Below are 9,099 nucleotides of genomic sequence, written 5' to 3'. Positions count from 1 at the left end.
CCGGTGGTCCACCAAGTGGGGCCACCAGCCCCGGAGGGCTGCATGGGCCAAGTGTGGGAGGGGACCAGCCCCAGGTGGGCTGGTGCCCCCCCACAAGGGCCCAAGGCGCCTAGGGTTTGGGGAGGGGGCGCCTCCACCTAGCTTGGGGGGCAAGTTTCCCCTCTTCCCCCCCTTGGCCGCCACCCTAGATGGGTTTGGGGCTGCCGCACCCTTTGGGGTGGAAACCCTAAAGGGGGCGCACTCCCTCCCTCTCCCCTATATATACTTGAGGACTTTTGGGCTGCCAACAGATGAGTTTTGACCTCTCCATGGCGCAGCCCTGCCTCTTTCTCTCCTCCTCTCCTGCGGTGCTTGGCGAAGCCCTGCAGGATTGCCACGCTCCTCCACCACCACCACGCCGTCGTGCTGCTGCTGGATGGAGTCTACCCCAACCTCTCCTTCTCCCCTTGCTGGATCAAGGCGTAGGAGACGTCACCGGGTTGCACGTGTGTTGAACGCGGAGGTGCCGTCCGTTCAGCACTAGGATCTCCGGTGATTTGAATCACGACGAGTACGACTCCATCAACCCCGTTTACTTGAACGCTTCCGCTTAGCAATCTACAAGGGTATGTAGATGCACTCTCCTTTCCCTCGTTGCTATATTACTCCATAGATTGATCTTGGTGATGCGTAGAAAATTTTGAATTTCTGCTATGTTCCCCAACACTTTAAAAACTAAGCACACATCACTCTTATACTTCAAGAGATAGAGCCAAGTGTAACGACTAAAGCAATCGATAAAAGTTATAAACCATCGATGCCCAGAATTTCCCCAAATCCTCCTCAGGCTCCCTCCAATCCCTAACACAAATTCCTCAAATCTCAGATGATATTCAACATGGCATCGGAGCAGGTTTATCCTGTGTGATTTCGACCTTGGTGACTGCTAATTGCGGTGTTGTGTCGCCGTGATTTACTGTCGTGGGCACTCGAGCTGCCGCCATTGCGAGCAGCCGCCGTGACCTGGGATATCATCTCCAAGCTACGACAAGGAGTACTGCGACCAACCTAAGGTAACCTGTTGGACTGCCTCCCGGTGCAGCTGTGATTACTCCGTGCTCAGAAGTGGATTTGGTACAGCTTGTTGCGGCTATGCCGTCCCTGTCTAAGCAGTAAGCTGGCTTCCTGTAGTTAATTGATAGTGGTATTAGTACTTGTGGCTGCTGTTGGAGAATCGTGAGTAGTGCAGCAGGATAGCTCATCTTTGCTTGGTGGCCGGATTAAAATACTTGTGCAGTCTGTGCGCATTTGAGAGCAACTCGCACTAGTATATCTACTTGACTAGTGCCAACTCTGCTTTTACTTTGCTTGTGCTGCCTGTGTGTTGTTGTCAGTGGAGATCTGCAAAAGCCAGCTCCTGTGCGTCTGGTATTTTTTGTGTGGTGGTAAATCATGGCAGATCAAACAAAGGAGAAATCAAGGGATACTAGTGTGGATAAGTTGTATGAAATTTTAAGCAAAGTATTTGAGTAGCAGCAACAACAACTCAAGGTGGTTCCTGAAGCTGTCAAGTATGCTCTTGAGCCTAATCTAGTAAAGTTGGCTGGACCGGGCAACTACATCAGCTGGGCACGGCATGCCCAGTTAATTTTGAGTTCTCATGGCTACGAAGAATTGCTTAGTGCCGATGAAGAGAAACTGAAAAGTGGTACTATCACCAAACAGATCAATGATAGAGTTTTGGTGTGGTTATTAGCAAGTATGGAACCACCGACCCAAGAACAAGTTGAGACTATAACCACTGTATTTGAAGTGTGGAAAGCTCTAGAGAAGCAATTTTCAGGAAAATCAAATAAGATGCAGGCTACTCGCATCATGCAGGAGTTGACTAACTTGAAGCAAGGCTCAAAATCAGTGACTGAGTATGCAGGTGAGATGAAGAGATTGTATAGGGAGTTGCATTATTACCATCCTTTTCAACCCGTTGACAAGAATGATGTGGCTGTTCACCATACCTGGTTTGAACCATTTGTGGGCAAGCTCTTCCTTGATGGCCTAAATTAGGAGTTTGATCTCCGCCGTCAGCTAATATTCTCCAAAACTGAATGGCTAAGCCTTGATGATATCATTTCCAGTGTGATTGAGGAGGAGACTCGTCTTGCTCAACCCAATGAGCATGTTCAAGAAAAATCAGATGCACGTGCAGCCCTATCCATACAAGCTCGTCGTGCTCCTAAGACCTTTGCTAAAATAGATAAAAGCAAACTTTTTTGCAACCACTGCAAAAGGCCTGGACACACAAAGGATTCATGCTTTGAGCTGCATGGTTATCCAACTTGGTGGGAAAAAGGAAAGTCTCGGCCAGGGGGAGGTCAGGGAGCTCATAAAAGACAGGCGAACCTCTCCAAGAAGGAGCTACCGGTAGTAGATGTGCGAGCTCTTGAGGATTTCACCTCCAAGATTAGACTCTCAGAAGATTTGTCTTCCTTCCAGGATTCCTCTAAAGCTGAAACTAGTTTGCATGCCACTTCACACCAAGGTATGACACCTCACCAGACCCACAATTCTACAACACAATCAAAATCCTGGAATATTGATACAGGAGCTACCAATCACATGACAGGAGCTTCAAATATATCCACTTCCTGTACACCAACAGTTTAGAGCTTCATATGGGGTTGGACAAATCTGAATTGACTGGACAACATTTGAGAGCTCTATTTTGGTGTGTTCTTGGGTCTTGACTGCATTCGGGAAACATCTTTCACTTGAAATATTGATGTTTAATGATGTTAATCTTGTCGTAGAAGGAAAAATGGTCACATGCCAAATACTTTTTATCTTTCATGAGAGCAAAAGAACAGAACGTGTGTACACTGAATTTATTTTCTCTTTTGTCTCATTTCACTAAGTGAAGTATTTGACTCTTCCTAGGAAGTAAGAGAAAGAAAGGGACACGTCTTTGATTCTTGGTGGTTAAGGAAAAGGAATGAGCTAACGTGAAGTCATATCCTATAAATATACAACTGAGAACGCAAGGTGTGATCATGATTAAATATTACCTGTAGTATAAAATATGGGCTAGTTGCTTCTGAAGTAAGTTAGTACCTTGCCGATTCTTATTGCTTTTCTTCCGTGGTTTTTCCTCATATATTGTTTATGCTTTAGAACTTGCAGTTTCAAATGATTTTTGACACTGCAATTTTTTTCTTTTTGCGGGAAAAGCTTCCAATCTATTCATCTTTAATCATGGTAGTACAACGAACACTATAAATAATAAAAATTACATCCAAATCCATAGACCACCTAGCGACGACTACAAGCACTGAAGCGAGTCGAAGGCACACCGCTGTCATCGCCCCTCCTTCGCCGGAGCCGGGCAAAGGTTGCTGTGCTGCTTGGACAAGTGCTTATTTGTTAATTATACTTATTCATTCCGCACAAATGAATTCACGTATTAATTAATTGTACTAACTGGACGTTGTTATGGTTACTGTTATAAATACGAAGATACATGCTGCCTTTTCTCAGAAAGAAACGAAAAACTATGCAACAATAAATACGAGTCAAATCAGAGCATCTGATAGTTTGATTCGTAGAATAGTGGGTGAGCTATTATAAATTTTCTGTACGTGTGTCATTTAAGTTGTAAGAATAAGGCCCAGATGAAAATTTTCATTTATGATTCTTTGTTCTATATATTCTTTAAATAACAATTCACTGACTCAAACATGTTTGAAATAAATCATCTTTTCCCTACGTGCAATCACGGAGACTTCCAATAAAAAAACTGTTCACAATAAAGGCTCTCAGCAACCATACACTACATGCCCAACAATTTATATGCCACCACCAGCCGAATGTGTTCTCCGCGTGCTCCGGAGCCACTTCGTTTTAACACCTGTTAGAAAGCCCAAGTTAGCAAAAGAGTAGAAAGACTATGCAACAAAAAAGTAAAGAAAGGGAGTTCATCTTGAGAATAGGAGACGTTGGGGAGAAAACACGCAGCGGCTCTTCAACGACATGTTTTGTATGAAGTGAAGACTTAGTGTCGAGTCATATGAATTTCTGACGCAGCAGCAAGACTCGGGGTCAGATGTTCTCTTCATGTCGAGAACAAACCCTTTGGTTCAATGCTTGGTGTTGGCGGTGGCCAGCTAGCCCGTCCGGGTTCTGTTGGAATTTTGTCTATTTTGGGCCTAGCGAATTTTGTTTATTTTGGGCCTAGCCCAATAAAAGTTTCAGAAATTCCTAATAAATTCTAGAGGCCTACGCAGCCCATTTGTACAAGGCAAGAGGTGGAATAAAAGTTTAGTCCCACATTGCTAGTTTAGAGGGAGTTGAGCCTCTTTATAAGGAAGGTTCTTTCTCCATTCGTATGAGCATGAGAACAAGAGGGATATTCACGCGCGCTCCTTCGCCGCCCGCCTCGGCGCGCCACGCCGCGGGTTGCGAGAATGGAGAAAGAACCTTCCTTATAGTGGATATATGAAAGGTCACTCGGGAGCTGAAAAGTTTTTGCTGTAGTGGATATTTAATACGAACGCTCCACACTTCGGCTGCTGTCTGTTCGTTTCGTCTCCCGCGTTCCCTTTAGCTCCCGGTGCAGCCTCTCGCCTCCTTCTCTTGCGCCTATAAAAAGGAGATCGCTCCTCTCAGATAGACGCACCAGACCTTCTCCTTCCTCTCCCCACCGGTTCCAATCTCTGAGATACTGTTGTCTTCCTCATCCCGGCTTGCGGCGTGCACCGGGAGTTGGGACAGTAGGCCTCCGGAACCTCACCTCCTTGAGTCCCGTACGGGAGAAGGGTGATAAGGTTTTTGGGGAGCGCCCAGCGCGACTATTGACTTCTTTGTCACAAACACCCCGGACTCCGTCGACTACTTCCCCAACGATGACTACTTCCCCGACGTCGACAACCTCCTCGACGACATGGCTGGCGAGGACATCGACCCCAAGTCCAGTACTACTGATGCTGCTATCATGTATGTGTTCATCTTCCTTCTGTTAGATGTCCTGCCACAGTTTCTCATACTAGTACTTTCCCTAGATGTGTTAGGTTCTACTCCATACATGCAACTAATTCTACAGTCTGCTCTAGATATGCTAGGTACAGTTCATATATGCAGATGTTATTTACCTTCTCTCTGTCAGAACGCATAACTTGTTTTATCTCTACTATATTAGTCATGCTTTATCTAGTACTTCTGTTAATAAAATCATTTGGTAAATTGCTCATATTTCCAACAGGTTCTACCCCAAGGATCAATGTGAGTGTGCCACCCAAGGCATCTTCCCCAGTTTTTAGGTACATCACTCGTCTACGGGCCACAAGGAAGACGACGCATCTGCCACTCACTGAGCCAGATGATTTCAGAAGTTCCTCAGGACGTGTTGTGTGTGGATAGGTTGTAAGTCTGCTAGATGTATAGTGGTCATTTTGAGCACACCACAACGACCTCTTCTTTGCCAACCTGCCGCGCGATCTCTTCCCAAAATCCATCAAAATTTCCAGATCCGCGCTCATCTCTTCCAAGCCCGCTGGCGATTGTGAGGATGTAGATCGGTTTCCCCACCATCAAGCATCCCTGTCCCGCACTTGTTCCCCGTGGTAGAACTTTCCACGGGCAGAACCTATTCCCTGTGAGAGTAGAAATCAGTTCGACTTTCCCATGAGAGCCCTCCCCTATGAAAGTCTTTCACATCCGCTGGGGTGCGCGATCATAAGAGTGTTCTTTCCTGGATTGGTTTTCTAAAGAGGGATGGCCATGGGTGATAGGAGGGAAGAAGGCTGGGTAATCTGCGTTGCCCTTTTACTGCATTGGAATGCAAAGATCTTGGGCAGGTAGTAAACGATCTTGCTTTTATGATCACGACGAAACAATAGAACATCTTTTTCTCCAATGCCCATTTGCTAAATTATTGTCGCAGACCATTCACGCGTCCTTTAACATTACTCCACTTGTCACGGTTTCACATTTATTTGGGACTTGGCTAACTGAGATAGAGGCTAAAACTGGGCACATATTCTAGTTGGAGTGTGTGTGTTACTTGGGGCCATATGGGATTGTTGGAATGATGTTGCCTTTAACAGACAAACAATCATGAACTTTTTGCAGGTTATCTTCAGGGCGTCTGCTTGGATTCGTACGTGGTCGCTACTCAGCCATGCGGATCACAACGAGCTCATGGAAATTGGATGCAACCAATGAGAGATGGTTACACGAGATACTTATAACCGGTTTGGATGGTGGTCCAACAATATGATGTGTGTCTAGTCATCTTACCCTATTTTTTATGACAACTTATTTTCTTTTGAGTCATAGTACTTGTTTGAGACCTTGTTCTGAACGTAGATTTTTAATAATATGGTTTTGTGCATCAAGAGATGCAGAGGCCGGGGGCATTCTCCCTTAAAAAAAACTACATATACATGAGAGGATGGTAATACGCTCCGACCTATCTCCTCGCTTATCTCTTTCACTGCCTTGTCCTCCTATATATGTATCCTCCAGAGCCGTGTGGGTACGCCATGTTCACCGCAGCTTCACCTTCCTTCGGTCCTTCCTTTGACCTCCATGAGCTTTTGCGTGTTGTTAAGTTCTGAATTCCTTGCATTGCCAACTTATTTTGCGTCTTTGATTGGTAAGTTTAGAGCTTCATACAGGGTTGGACGATCATGCCTAGCTGAAACATGTCAGCTACCGGCCATGTAGTTTCCTAACAGAATTTCACTTAATGAAATCGAGAGCATATCTTCATCGGGGAATAAGAAAAAAAGACAAATCTGTATTGAGCGGAGAACATTTGAGAGCTCTGTTTTGTTGTATCTTGTGTCTTGACTGGCATCCAGAAGACATCTTTCACTTGAACTATTGAGATGTATAATGATGTTGATATTGTCGCAGAAGGAAAAAATGTCACATGCCAATTTCTAGGAAATGATAAAATTCTCAAAACTGTTTTTAGCTTTCATGAGAACAAAAGAACAGAATATGTGTCCACTGTATTTGTTTTCTCTTTTGTCCCATTCACCAAGTGAAGTATTTGGCCCTTCCTAGGAATGAAGAGAATGAAAGGGGCACGTCTTTGACTCTTGGTGCTTAAGCAAGAGGAATGAGCTAATGTGAAGTGATATCTTATAACGTTACAACTGAGAACGCCTGGTGCGGTCACGGTTAAATATTAGAGATGTTGTGTAAAACATGGGCTAATTGCTTCTGAACCATGTTATAGGCCTTTTCATGGCATGTGACTAACTGAAAATCGTTTATCTTTTGTGGGTTTTCCTCATATATTGTTTATTTTTCCTCATATACAGTTTCAAATGAATTTTGACACTGCAGTTCGCTGGTGTACTGCTTCGATGAGTGCTTATTTATTAATTACTATACTTACTGGTTCTGCACACACAAAAAATCCCTTATTGATTAATTGTACTACCCGATCTTCTTCATTGGTTACTTTTCATTGAAATATGAAGATGCATGCCACTTTTTTTTCTCGAAAAGAAAAAGAAAAACTATGCAACAATAAAGATAAGTCGAACCAGAGCATCTAATAGTTTGATTCGTAGGATTTTCATATAAATTTTCTAGTACATGAGCTATTATAATTTTTCTGTAGGTGTGTCATTTAAGTTGTAAGAATAAATCCCATATGAAATTTCCCATTTATGATTCTTTTGCTCTATATTCTTAAAAGATTCATTGAGCTCAAACCTGTTCGAAACAATCATTTGTTTTTGCTACGTCCAATCACAGAGAATTGTACTCAAACTTAAATGTTTATAATAAATATTCTCAACAACCATACACCGGATGGCCAACAATTTATATGCCACCACCAGTCGGTTTGTGTTCTCGCATGTTTCAGAGTCACCCAGTTTTGACACATATGAGAAAACCCCCTATTAGCAAAAGAGGGAAAAACTATGCAAGAACAAAAGTTCATACTGAGAATAGGAGGCATCTGGAAGAATACGCTGAGTTGGTGTTGTACTGCATGCTTGGTACGAGGTGAAGACATGGGGTCGAGGAAGAATATGCTCAGCATGACTTGGAAGCCCTGCTTAGCATGAAGGGAAGGCATGGTGTCGAGCCCCATGATTTTTCGACACACATGATCTGCTCGAGGTGTCACATTCTCTCCACGCCTTCCGTCTTTTCTTCGGAAGGCATTTTGTCTACATGTTTCTCACAAAAAAACCTAATTTATTGCGCATGAGAAGAAAGGGAAACAACGAAATATGTTTGGGAGCCCAATAAGGTTTTCCTTTTGATTAAGGTGATTTTTGCTTCTTCCTATTTGCTGCCTTAAGTTCAAAGTCACCCACAACACCCTCCTCGAAGAGTCCTCTCCCACTACTACTACAGTGACAATTACAACAGGTGCACATGCACGAAGACTTCCCGGCTGTTATCAACGAGGTCAAGCTGCCTCCGATAGGGGAGGGGCATTAGTTGAGCGTCGGTGGCTCGTTCTGGAGACGCTAATGGCCGTTCGGTGGTCTAGACATCTCCATGTAATTTTTATTATGTTTGAGGTGCTCTATACTTCTGATGAACTTTCATAATAGATTTGAATCTTGTCATAAAACGGATGCATGGTACTTTTATTCCCAAAAAGAAAGCTAGGCAAGAATAAATATATATCAAACTAGGCCTATAGTTTGATCCGTAGGATTTTTTGGAAAACAACATTAACTATTATAAATTTTTTCTCTAGGTGGATCGTTTAAGTTGTAGGAATAAATCCCATATGATTTTTGTCATTGACGTTTCTTTTGTTCTATATTCTTAAAGGAAAAAAGAAACCATACTTATGTAGAAAGGCTGAAATTTAAAAACCATTGATTGAAACCCGTTTGAAATAATCATTTGTTTTTTCCTCATACAAGCAAACAAACTTTCATAAATGTCTTCAACAACCATGCATTGGACGAGCACCAATTTATATGACACCACGAGCCGACTTGTGTTCTCCGCATTTTTCAGAGTCACCGAAATTTCAACATCTCTCAGAAACCACCTGATACCAAAAGATGAAAAGAAAACCATGCAATCGTCGCTTCATCTTGAGAATAGGAGACGTCGGGAAGAAAACGCTCAGTACGACTC

The sequence above is a fragment of the Triticum dicoccoides genome, chromosome 7A, assembly GCF_002162155.2.
Source record: "Triticum dicoccoides isolate Atlit2015 ecotype Zavitan chromosome 7A, WEW_v2.0, whole genome shotgun sequence".
NCBI lineage: Eukaryota > Viridiplantae > Streptophyta > Magnoliopsida > Poales > Poaceae > Triticum > Triticum dicoccoides.
This window is presented reverse-complemented; position numbering follows the sequence as displayed.